A 13,186-nucleotide genomic window follows, 5' to 3' on the forward strand; every position below is an offset into this window, starting at 1 on the left:
AAGTTCTAAGATAATAGATGTAAATGTATTTATGCTCACATACATTTGGTGGGGAGGAGGGGGCTGGTGTGGGGGAGGCTATTTAGAGCCAAATGCTCTCTAAAACTTAGCCTTGATCAGGTATGTTTCCAGAAAGCAGGATGTCTCAAACTCTTCTGCTGATGGGTCCTTCCTAAGGACTCTGCCAGAATCCTCCCTTAAGGTTGCTATCCCTATGAAGAAGGTCATCTCTCCCACTAAGACTGAGAAAGCCTCTAATAAGGGCTTCTCTCTCCAGAATTTATGCAGGATTCTGTTCTACCTAGTTTACAAATGAGTAGCTGCCTTCTAACTTGAACTCATACAAAACAAAGGCCTCAAATGGGAGCCAACTGCGCTGTGTATCAGTGGAGTCAGAGTGAGCATACAAAACAGCAATGAAGTTGATTTGCTTTCTAGTCACCCAAAAAGGTCATCATCATTAATTAGGCCGTGAAAAACCAATCGACAATAAATCAGACTGTATAATAAAAAAATGAAGAGCCATTTCAAGACACAATATCAGCATTTATTACTTCCAAGATAATAATAACCTCACCAAATCTGTTTTTTTTTTGGTTTTTTTTTTTTTTACTTTTTTTCTTTGGTCTCATTTTCTACTAATAACTGCCCTTCCTAGCTCTATCTGTCCTTGAAACAATTCAATCCTGGGGTCCTAGAATCAGAGCCATAAAAAGAGAAGATGGTTCCTTCCAGGCCACTCAATTATCAACAACACTTGTTTGTTCATAGCAAACACACTAGGCCAAATAGTAGTGTAAAATAATTAACATTATTTACTTCTAATTCATATACTAGATTAGAGGAAGTACTGGAGGAAGGAATGAGAGACAGGGTAAGGCAAGGAGGGAAGAAAGCAAATTTCATTGAAAATGGAACTAGCCTCCAGATACAGTGAGCATGGTAACACAGCATCTTTTTTTTTTTTTTTTGAGATGGAGTTTCACTCTTATTGCTCAGGCTGGAGGGCAATGGAGCGATCTCAGCTCACTGCAACCTCCAGTTCCCAGGTTGAAGCAATTCTCCTGCCTCAGCCTCCAGAGTAGCTGGGATTACAAGCGCCTGCCACAACACCTGGCTAATGTTTTCTATTTTTAGTAGAGATGGGGTTTCACCATGTTGGCCAGGAGGCCAAGGCAGGTAACACAGCATCTGAAGGGGCAAGCCTGGTGTGGAGTGTGCTTCCTTTCTCGAGACCATTCCTAATCCTTCAAGGTCATTATTAACACTCTTTGTCTTTGTAAAATTCAGCCTCTTAGGCATTTGCTGCCTCTGAACAAGCTTGCATTTGGACATCTGATGTATGAGTACCATCTGCTAGCTTGGGCTATGTCAGTCAACAGTTTCAATCCAAAAGCTCCTGGCAGAGGAAAAAAGGCAAGCTGCATTCTATTGCAGAGGATGTCTTAATACCTCTTACCTGTGGATTTTTAAATAGGAGTTGGTTTTGTAAAAAGGAGGGAAAAGGCTACAAGATTCTGTATTTTTCTGCCTTGATGCCACAGAGCAAACAGTGAATCTGGTCAAAACCAACCAGGGCAGGAAGGTCTGATTTAGCCTGCAAATCTCAAGTACATCTTAATAGCTATCCCTTGATTCATTTAAATTCAATGAAGCAGCTGAGAATTGCCAGCAGCCATTCTAATCTGTTAATACTCCACCTCACAAACAAAAATCAATATTACATTGTAGATAATGAACTAGCTCTAGCCTTAGTTTCATTTAAAGAAAAGAAAAAGACAAGACTGTATCTATCTTCAGTACTGGCAAGAAACTTCGAAATCCTTTGCAATTAGTTGTTAGGTTCCCAGGCCCCTACTCACCATCTCTTCTAACTCAGCAGGGTCCTGCACCACTACCAATACAGCACAGGGTTTAGACTAAGAAACCAGCATGTCCACTCTCTTCCACCACGGCATAGACCTTTTACCTGCCATGAAGAAAGCCCACTCTGGGAAGGGTGCCACATCCCAGAGGAAAAGGGGGTTTGAAAGCACCAACACAAGTAGAATTTTGCTTTATAGATTGCTAGACGGTTCAAATAACAAAATCAAATTCAATTCACAATAACTCATTGAAAACCAGGTTCAGCACAACCATACAAGGCCTGTGGAGGTTTATAAAACATAATAATGGGCCGGGTGCGGTGACTAACATCTGTAATCTCAGTACTTTGGAAGGCTGAGGTGGGCAGATCAGGAAGTCAGGAGATCAAGACCATCCTGGCTAACACGGTGAAACCCCGTCTCTACTAAAAACACAAAAAGTTGGCTGGGCATGGTGGTGGGCACCTGTAGTCAAGAATGAATGACCAGTCTTGAACTCTGGTCAAGAATGAATATTATTTTATTTTATTTTATTTTTTTTTTTTTTTTTTTTTTTTTTTTTTTTTTTTTGAGACGGAGTCTCGCTCTGTCGCCCAGGCTGGAGTGCAGTGGCGCGATCCCGGCTCACTGTAAGCTCCGCCTCCCGGGTTTATGCCATTCTCCTGCCTCAGCCTCCCGAGTAGCTGGGACTACAGGCGCCCGCCATCTCGCCCGGCTAGTTTTTTGTATTTTTTAGTAGAGACGGGGTTTCACCGTGTAGATCAGGATGGTCTCGATCTCCTGACCTCGTGATCCACCCGTCTCGGCCTCCCAAAGTGCTGGGATTACAGGCTTGAGCCACCGCGCCCGGCCTAATATTATTTTAAATTTCTGCCCATTCAATGGGCAGGGAAAAGGTATCTCAATGCTTTGATAGTCACTTCATACTTTTCCTTCATTTGCTTCTCTTCTTCTGTTAACTGGTCATTCATATTTCTTGCCCAAGGACTTTTGTTATTCACTTCTTTATCAAGGATAGTTAATACTTTGTCCATTGTGTGTGTTCCAGATATTTCCTTCCATCTCTGACTTGCCTTTTAATAGTATGGGTTTTTGCTTTTTTTTAAATATACAAAGTTTTACATTTTGAGATGTTGAAGCTCTCTATCTTTTTCTTTATGGATTCTGGGTTTTATAGCTTCCTGAGGAAGCCTTCCCATTCCATCAGCATAAAAACATTTGTCGTCTTTGAAATCTTTTTAGAAAACACTGACCAAAGTGTATATAACACACATATTGCTCTGTTTCCCATACAAGGATCTAAATTTTAACTTTGGAAAAACTGACTGATACGGACAATCATTTCTCTGTATTTTCTAGCTATAATAAACTGTAAAGCAATTGAATTTATTCCTTTCAAATCATATTAGTAAATTAGACAATCTAACTTCCATCTAGGTTGATCACTGGCCGTTCAGCTTCTCCATGTGAGGAAGGTATTTCAGATTAATTCTTTAAAAACTGAGAAAACTCTTTGCGAACTCAAAAAAATTAGCCATTTCCCCCAGCCAAAAACACTACTTTTCACACAGGCATCAGCAGACTTAACCTTGATATAGGGCAGTAAATTTGCCAAGTGTAATCTTACATCAGAATTTTATTTATAGGTAAGGCATCTGAGGCCCAAAGAAGATAATTTTTTAAAAACCAGGTTTAAGATGTGTGCATGTATGTGTGCACACGTGTGTGTAGGGGAAAGAATGGGACTGAGGAAAATAGGAATTGATGGGAGAAATAAGAGAAGGCATGGTGGAAGGTTTCCCAGGGGCCCCGTGTGAGCTGGCCCATGGAGACCTGACAAAGTGCCCTGCCAAGACAAAGTAGAGAGAACATTCTAAGTGGAAGACAGAGCAGAAGAAAAGGAACAGAGGCAAGAAACCCAGAGCCACGTTTAAAACTGGCAAGGTTAAGAGATACCGGTTCCTTGGCGCAGGCATGGTCCTGACCTGGCCGGCTGGGCTGGCCACCCCATGGTTACCTGAGGAGAACCACTTGCCTATAGGCCCTGAGGGGGAGCATTCCCCACTCAACTCTACCTCTGTTGTGGATCATGCCAAGAAAGGATTGCACAGTGATGAGATGATTGGGATTCAGACAATTGTTCAGTTAGTAATCAGTCATTGAAAATACAGACCAAATGAGGCCATGAGGCAGCAGAGGGAGGAGCTCCACGGAGGACCACAGCCCTCAAATGGCCCTCAAATGACAGTGACGGAGCTTCCCACTTCACCTCCCTGAGCCTGGGGTTCTGCTGTAAACTGAGGGAACCTTCCTCTATTGTCTTCAAAGAATTTCCCAGAAGGCTCTAAATTCTATGAGTCTATGATTCAATTTCCATGGAACAGAACATACTTAAGAGTCCTACTTTTCTCTTTTGTAACAAGAGAAATTCTTGGCAACTGTTAAAGTCAAGCAAAGGAAACCAGAGTGCATGTCAGCTGACTAACGTGCCTAAGGCAATTAAGTCAAAATATTTTTCAAATAGTATTGAAACAGTTCATCTCCCATTAACAAGTACTTCTAGACTTTCCAGACTTGTCTTGCTTAGCCCAGCTGTAGAAACATCCCTTATGTTTGTTGGCCATTAGGTGGAGAGTTTCCAACCTACGGGAATGAGCTGCAGATCAGCCGCACCTGCCTGTGCTCGGGCAACAGAAGACAGGCGTCAACCCGTCCTCAGCAGCCCCTATCCTTCCACCACCTACTGCCAAGCAGTACAGAAGGTGACTCCGAGGCTGCTCCTGCTCTGGCTGTGAGGGGGCTGAACTCCATGGGGCTCTCTATCCCAGTGCTTCATTAGTTCTCACTCTGCACAAACATCACTCCAAGCACCACCTCTCAGCCTCACTGAGAATCTTGAGTCTCCCACCAAGTACCGTATATGTGCTTCAGGCAACCCTGTGTGGTCACTGTTGTGCCCATTCAAGTCTGAAGAACTTCGAGGATGACTAAAAGAACCAAAGAAGAGACTGAATGCAGGCTGGCCCTTCACACCACTCTGCCCTAGGAAAACTAACAAAGCCCCATGTGGACAGGACCATCTCTGGGGCTCCTGTTCACCGGCAGCATCCACTCTATCTTGTTTCAGTATTAAGCTTCTGTCACTTTAATGCATATTAATAGACGTATTTGTCATTATTAAGGTGGAAGGCGGTTAGATCTCTGAAGGGAGGTGACAACTGAATAGGTACTGGGGTGCAACACAATTGCATAGAAAACCTGGTTAAGAAATAAAACTCTGAAATTAAACAGTCCCAGCTTTGGATTCCAGTTCCACCTCTTATCAGTGTGTCACCCCGGACAAGTTACGGCAAAAGGCCTCTTTTTCCTCACATATAATGCAGATAATAGTGCCTATCTCATAGGAGCTGCTGGGAGAATTAAGACATAACACTTAACATATGTAAGTTACTATTATCGGCATCCACAGCAGGTGTGAGTACATCTAAGTTACTATTATCGGCATCCACAGCAGGTGTGAGTACATCTTTTTATCCATGCCGACTCGGCCTGTGGACTCATCGGCACGTTATCTGGGATCAAACAGACAGCTTGTTTCCAGCCTTCTCTAATCACCAGCACCAGACTGTCCTGATTGACTTTAGGTTTAGTTCAGGCAGCTGTGACCATTAAGAATGACAAACACAATGACAATGTAAAAATATGTATTGTACATATACATCGTAATATAAAATGAAAAGGCAGAATTTAGGATGATGTACATCACCTAGGTAAATGAACACAACAGGATCCTAGGAGGCTTAGAAAGACTAAGTATTAATAGTTGGTGTTTCGTTGTGAAAGAGTTGTTGTTGTTTGATTTCAGTGAAAAGCTGATTAAAAGGATCGTTTTTAAATGAAAGCTGTGGATACGATCTGTAGTTTCATCAACCTCCTTTTTTTCTGTCCCCTCCCCATGTTGGCCACATGTTTTTGAACATTCTTACACTGTTTACCAGTAAACTGATTAATTCTGTGTATTAGTCTTCCATTTCATTGCTGATCCAAATTTTAATCAACAATCCATATTTATAAGGGGCTCATAATGACATTATAAAATCAAGTCACTGCCGCAGGTGTGATAATAATAAGCATAGCTGACAAGCAAGAAACAAACAGTGGCTTAATTTCGATAGTCAAGGGCACTCACATTCAAGGTCAACCTCATTCTAAAGGTAGTGGAAAGTGAGACCTGGTACCAGCTCTAGTAACAGTGTCTACAGCTAGACCAATCCTGTGTCAGAAACTCCTATTATGTCACCCACAGCCAATCAGAACATTGAGTCAGCATAAAACCTTCCATACAGAAATGCAATTCCAAACAAAAGCAAGGAAACTTGATGGTTTGGGTGGCTTTTGTATTCTCATCCTGGGTAAATGCATAGTTTCAATTAAGCCTTTTCAAATGCTGAAAATGGCCCCTGGCTCCCATGGGTTCCTTTGCAGATGACAGAAGCCCAGGTCAGCTCCACCTAGCAGACTGCTGGTGAGACAAGTGATCATCCCTAATCATTACCTTCTTAATCATAGTTCTAAAAGGGCAGAGGCATTTGGGATTGAGGGGTTAGTGTACCAGAAAATCCTAGGAAACATCTTCAACACACAAATGACCCAGTCCACCCCTATCCATCTCCAGGTTTATCATGATTGAGGAGTTTCACAACTGACCGATTGGAAGACTTTTTTTTTTTTTTTTTTTTTGAGTCGCTCGGGCTGGAGTGCAGTGGCCGGATCTCAGCTCACTGCAAGCTCTGCCTCCCGGGTTTATGCCATTCTCCTGCCTCAGCCTCCCAAGTAGCTGGGACTACAGGCGCCTGCCACCTCGCCTAGCTAGTTTTTTGTTTTTTTTTTTTTTTAGTAGAGACGGGGTTTCACCATGTTAGCCAGGATGGTCTCGATCTCCTGACCTCATGATCCGCCCGTCTTGGCCTCCCAAAGTGCTGGGATTACAGGCTTGAGCCACCACGCCAGGCCCGGAAGACATTTTTTTAATTCCCCAGTCATCATAAACCTATATGCGCACAACCACACCCACAGCTCCCCCACCCCCAAACACACACACACACCATGCCCCAGGGCCCACCCTGGAAATGAGATTCACTGGTGTAAAATAACTTGGACCATTAAGAATGCATTACACTTACTTTAAAAACACACATGCGGCTGGGCGCAGTGGCTCACACCTGTAATCCCAGCATTTTGGGAGGCTGAGGCAGGGGCATCACAAGGTCAGGAGTTCAAGACCAGCCTGGCCAAATGGTAAAACCCCATCTCTACTAAAAATACAAAAATTAGCCGGGCGTGGTGGCAGGTGCCTGTAATCCCAGCTACTTGGGAGGCTGAGGCAGGAGAATCGCTTGAACTCGGAGGGTGGAGGTTGCAGTGAGCAGAGATCGCACCACTGCACTCCAGCCTGGGTGACAGAGTGAGACTCTATCTCAAAACAACAACAACAAAAGACACACACGTGCATATGCAGAAAGAGACAATGGAATCACGAGGAACTCAGGTGGAGATATAGTATCAGTTATTCCCTGGCACCAATAACTAGTTAATATAGTCTACACCTACCTTACAAGGCACCATGTTAGAGGCAAGTGCTTTCTAACAGGCTATTGCTATGTAACTACATCAAAGAAGGGCAAGTCTCTATCAAGGTCAATCAACTACTTCAGATATTTTAAATGAGGAATCAGAAATGGGCAGCTGCTTCCACAGACACAGGGCACAATCAGACCGTGTCCTGCTCCCAGTCTTCACTACATGTGCCTGCACTGTTTGCCCTTGAGTTGTGGCCTTGTCTCCTGGGACCTGGTCCTAACCCCCCAACTCAGATCCTAGGTACAGAGCTGGCCCCTGCCAGGGCCTCCATGGACGCCCATTCCTGAAGGTCTGTTCCATTGCTGTCTAAAGGCCAAAAGCAGAGCACAAGGCAGAAATGAGGGGTAAGGAAGAAAGGCAAGTGGAATAAAAAAGAAACGTGAATGCATAAAGGAACAAGAAAAAAGTGTTTCTCGGCAGATTGGGGAAAATAAGCACAAGAAGCATTTCATAACCAGAAATACAAGTACACAGCATGGAACCAAATTGCCTAATCTAATTCTGGAGGTGCTATAAACCTGATAGCTGTATTGGGGTTCCATTTCACATTTCAAAGAAACAAACGTTGTAAAATTGTGATCTTGATGTTTTTCTGTCCACAGGTCTAATAACTGCCTAACAGCAGTATCCTGCCCTTTCCAGATGATTAGTGTTGAGTTTGTTGTTGGGTTTTTTTTCTTTCAGCTTATGGGAGTCTCAGAGAGCACTGTCTGCCAAAGCAAAACACCAAAACAGGAGCAGAACTTTCTGGCCATCCATGTGCAATTAGGAGCCCATTAAATACCACTCAGATAACTCAACATCCGAAATCATCCTCCATGGTGCAGCTGACAGCTGAGGCTAACGGGAAAAAACACCAGCTCAGGAGAAGCCTCACTGGGTCTGGATCTGTCGAATGAGGACCATGATGGTAAAACTCCACCCCTCAGCTTGTTGGGAGAAAGAATAAATGGGACGGCACTTCATACACTGTCAATTTAGGCAGTGACAGCACAGGAACATCATAATTAACCACACTGCTCTCTCCCCATGGATCTTTATGATGGAGTAAATTACACCAAGAAATATTACTACTTATTCTCAAAAGATTCTATTGATTTCGCAGTTACTTGATTTAAATACAAAGATATAATGGTCATTTATTTCTTCAGAAAATACAGGTATTCTTTTTTCTTTTTTTTTTTTTTTTTGAGACGGAGTCTCGCTCTGTCGCCCGGGCTGGAGTGCAGTGGCCGGATCTCAGCTCACTGCAAGCTCCGCCTCCCGGGTTTACGCCATTCTCCTGCCTCAGCCTCCCAAGTAGCTGGGACTACAGGCGCCCGCCACCTCACCCGGCTAGTTTTTTGTATTTTTTAGTAGAGACGGGGTTTCACCCTGTTAGCCAGGATGGTCTCGATCTCCTGACCTCGTGATCCGCCCGTCTCGGCCTCCCAAAGTGCTGGGATTACAGGCTTGAGCCACCGCGCCCGGCCGGTATTCTTTTTTCTCCAAAAACATTATGATTGCCATTTTAATTCCTGTGGTAAAGAACACCTTTAGGTACTGGGCAGCACACGACCCAGTTCAATAAAGCGGCAGGAATTCTTCTTGGAAAAAAGGGCCATAGAGATCCAAGTCAAACGCAGTCCTGATCTGTGAAGATGTATCAGAGGGACCCTGAACCAACGAGAACAACCATCAACGTTTCTGACTGCCAGCCCTCTAGCTAAGCACTTTACCAACATCATAACACTATCCCATCTAAGCCTCACAATTCTGCCAGGTAGGTACTATCATCATTTCCACATTTAATACACAAAAAGAAAGTGGTTTAGGCAACTCACCAAGGTAACAAAGCTACTAACTAGCAAAGCTAGGACTCAGGCTCCAAGGCCATCCTCTTAACCACTGGGCAGCACTGCCTCATGTGGATATTTCCATTGCCAAACCAATCTGGAGGCAACAGAAGCTTTCTGCAGGTGTTCTGTGTTCCAAGAAAGTGTTCCATCTACTCAGTATTTACTGAGCACATCACTGGAAAGACAAAGACCTTCACCCTATTTACCCGTGGGGAACTCGATTCTGGGGGACCTTGAGTCTAAAGACAACTCAGGCAAGCACTGAGAGGTGCTTTTAAAAAGTCACGGTAATTCACAGACCAGGCTATAAAGCACTTTTGTCTATTATGATAGGCCCCTCAAAACTTGTTTGGGGTAAAAAGCTGCCTATTAGTGAAGGGGTGGCCTGCCCCTCCACACCTGTGGGCATTTCTCGTTAGGTGGAATGAGAGACTTGACAAAAGAAATGAGATACAGAGACAAAGTACAGAGAAAGAAAAAAGTGGGCCCAGGGGACCGGTGCTAGTATTTATTGATAATTATCTTTACCATCTTAAAGATAAGGGAGTGGCAGGACAATAGGATCATTGTAGGGAGAAAATTAGCAGTAAGACATATGGATAAAGATCTCTGTGACATGAATAAGTTCAAAGGAAAATGCTGTGTCTTGATATGCATATGCAAACATCTCCATAAACCCTTTTTTTTTTTTTTTTTTGAGACAGAGTCTTGCTCTGTCACCCAGGCTGGAGTGCAGTGGCGCGATCCCGGCTCACTGCTCCGCCTCCCGGGTTTATGCCATTCTCCTGCCCCAGCCTCCTGAGTAGCTGGGACTACAGACGCCCGCCACTTCGCCCAGCTAGCTTTTTGTATTTTTTTTAGTAGAGATGGGGTTTCACCGTGTTCACCAGGATGGTCTCGATCTCCTGACCTCGTGATCCGCCCATCTCGGCCTCCCAAAGTGCTGGGATTACAGGCTTGAGCCACTGCGCCCGGCCTCCATAAACCTTTTAGCAGCATTGTTCCAGCAAGTCCCACCTTTTGCCGTAAGGCGGTTTTCTCCTATCTCAGTAAACAGAGCATACAATCGGGTTTTACAGGGAGATGTTCCATTGCCCAGGAACGGGCAGGAGACAGATGCTTTTCTCTATCTTAACTGCCAACATCCGCCAAAAGGCCTTCTTTCCTCTTGTACTAGTCCTCCTCAGCACAGACCCTTCACGGGTGTCGGGCTGGGGGACGATCAGGTCCTTCTCTTCCCACGAGGCCCTATTTCAGACTATCACATGGGGAGAAACCTTTGACAATACCTAGCTTTCCTAGGCAGAGGTCCCTACGACCTTTGGCCGTGTACGTGTCCCTGAGTACTTGAGATTAAGAGAATAGTGATGACCTTTAACCAGCAAGCTGCCTTCAGGCACTTGTTTAACAGAGCACATCCTGCACAGCCCAAAATCCATTAAGCCTTGAGTCACCACAGCACAAGTCTCTTACAAAGACAAGGTTGGGGGTGGGTGGGTCACAGATTAACGGCATCTCAAATACAGAACAAAATGGAGTCTCTTATGTCTACTTCTTTATATAGACACAGTAACAGGCTGATCTCTTTTCCCCCACATTTTAGGGATATACATGTTCCATAGTGTGAAGACTTTCTTACAAGATAGTAAACCACAGTTTAAAGCAAAAAGAAACCCAGCAGGCCTAGATCATCCCTGAGTACGACCCATTCTGTTCTGCTCCTCTAATTCATTGCTATATGTAAGTAAATGTTCTACTACAAGTAATAAAATCGTAACAACTCCCAAATTCTGCACATCCCTTTTTGAGTGCTATGGGAACATATTTCCATCTTTAGGGAAGTTGGTTACATTGGCCTAGGACTTTACCGAGACACAAACAAGCTATATCAGATGAACTTTCCTATGAAATTCCATCTGTAGCAAATGTTCATCCACATTATTGTTACCTGGGGACTTTGTTGATGACTCTGTCTTCCCCTTTACACTGGCCACCTCAGGCAGCTGCTACACAGATTTTTCCCTATGTAAACTCCTCCTTGAAATAGCAATCTAAACGGCTCAAGGTGCAGCTGGCCCTCCATACCCACAGGTTCCACATCCACAGATTCGACTAACTACAGATCGAAAATATTCAGGGGGGAAAAAAAAAAGAAAAAAAAATACAAATTTTAAAAACAATACACAGTATAACAGCTATTTACACAGTATTTACATCCTATTAGATATTACAGGTAATCTAGAGATTATTTAAAGTATATATGAGGGCTGCGCAAGGTGTAATCGCAGCACTTTGGGAGGCTGAGGCGGGAGGATCGCTTAAACCCCAGGAGTTTGAGACCAGCCTGAGCAACACGGTGAGACCCCGTCTCTACAAAAAGTTTTAAAAATTAGCTGGGTGTGGTGGCTCATGCCTGTAGTCCCAGCTACTTGGAGGCTGAATGGGAAGGATCACCTGAGCCCAAGTTGACACTGCACTCCAGGCTGAGCGACAGAGCAAGACCCTGTCTCAAAAAATTAATTAACTTAAAAATAAAGTATATGGGAGGATGTGCATAGGTTATATGCAAATACAACACCATTCTATACAAGAGACTTGAGCATTCTCCAATTTTGGTATACATAGGGGATCCTAGAACTAATCTATGGATACCGAAGAACAATTACACTACAATACAGGAATTAATTTTAAAATAACACCTAAAGATAAACTCTTATTTTTCCCTCAATTTATTATGCACACAAACATTTGGAGTTAGCTACAGATCTATGGCTCTCTTAATTTGACAATTTATTCACTGTGAAAGCTCTGTTTGCACAAACATGTTAATGTAAGCCAAATCTTGATAGTTGGACACATGGAATTTGAGCTCTGAGAGTGGAGGCAATGATTGAATATTCCAGACCTGTTTCCTGTCTTATAATTTGCAAAGTGGTGCAGTACTCAGATTGACCTCAGGGAGCTTAGAGAGGGGTGAGGAGCAAGAAAATCACATAATCAATGCAAGAACTAGGAAGTGATGTGAAGGGCATCAAGAGATCACAGCCAGCAGGGAAACCTGATCCGTTTTCGTATTAATCACAGAAGGGACCCCTGAGCAAGTGGGCACTGGGCTGACATCTCCAGGATGAGTCGAGCTGGCTAAGTAATGGCAGCATGGGCATTCCAGAAAAGAGAAAGGAAGAAAAGAGAAAGGTAAGAGCAAGGGCCTGAGGCAGGCGCAGAGCCTCATGGGGGAATCTGAAGCAGCTTCTGGGGAGTGAGTATGACACACACAGTATGAGAGAGGATTGGGGCAAGGGCCGGGTCGTGCAGGGCCTTGAAGGCCACATTGAAGATCTAGTCTTTATCCTAAGGGCAAGGAGGAACGAGTGAAGGCTTATTGTATGTGGTCTGCAGACAGGTATGAAGGTGACCAGATGCGTATTTTGAAAAGCTTATTCTGGCTGTAGTGTGGAAAATAAACTGGAAAGAGGCAAGAAGGGGTTCAGGAAGGTCAGTTAGACTCTAACAACATTTTAAGTGAGAGACAATGGTAGCAAGGACTAGGGGTGTAGCTGTGGAGACGGATGAAGGGATTTGAGATTAGGAGATGAAATGCACGGAACTTGATAGGCTGCACATGGGAGTAAGGAAGGTGTTCTTAAACCCTAGGCTTTGGGCTACAAGACTGCAAGGACAGGCTCCCATTCACCAAGTCTGGGAATTTGAGAAGGGCTGGGTTTCAGAGAACATGGTAGGTTCAGTTTGGGACATTTTATTCTGAGATACTTGGTGACCTCCCAGTGTATCAGAAAGGTGTTTAAAGTTCTAGTTCAGTAACTGAAACTACTACATGTCCAC

At 43.9% G+C, this 13,186-nt stretch overlaps 1 protein-coding gene across 1 annotated transcript in view; it reads right to left on the minus strand.

The window, feature by feature from the left end:
* TEX2 (testis expressed 2) overlaps positions 1 to 4,186 on the minus strand; it is an 81,850-nt gene extending 77,664 nt beyond the window's left edge. The window contains exon 1 of the mRNA XM_011947996.1: positions 4,039 to 4,186. The gene's annotated coding sequence lies outside the window, so the exon portion shown is untranslated. The remainder of the gene's footprint in view (positions 1 to 4,038) is intronic.
* Positions 4,187 to 13,186: the final 9,000 nt, after the last annotated feature.

The sequence above is a fragment of the Colobus angolensis genome, unplaced genomic scaffold (genome assembly GCF_000951035.1).
Source record: "Colobus angolensis palliatus isolate OR3802 unplaced genomic scaffold, Cang.pa_1.0 Scaffold271, whole genome shotgun sequence".
In the NCBI taxonomy this organism is placed as follows: domain Eukaryota; kingdom Metazoa; phylum Chordata; class Mammalia; order Primates; family Cercopithecidae; genus Colobus; species Colobus angolensis.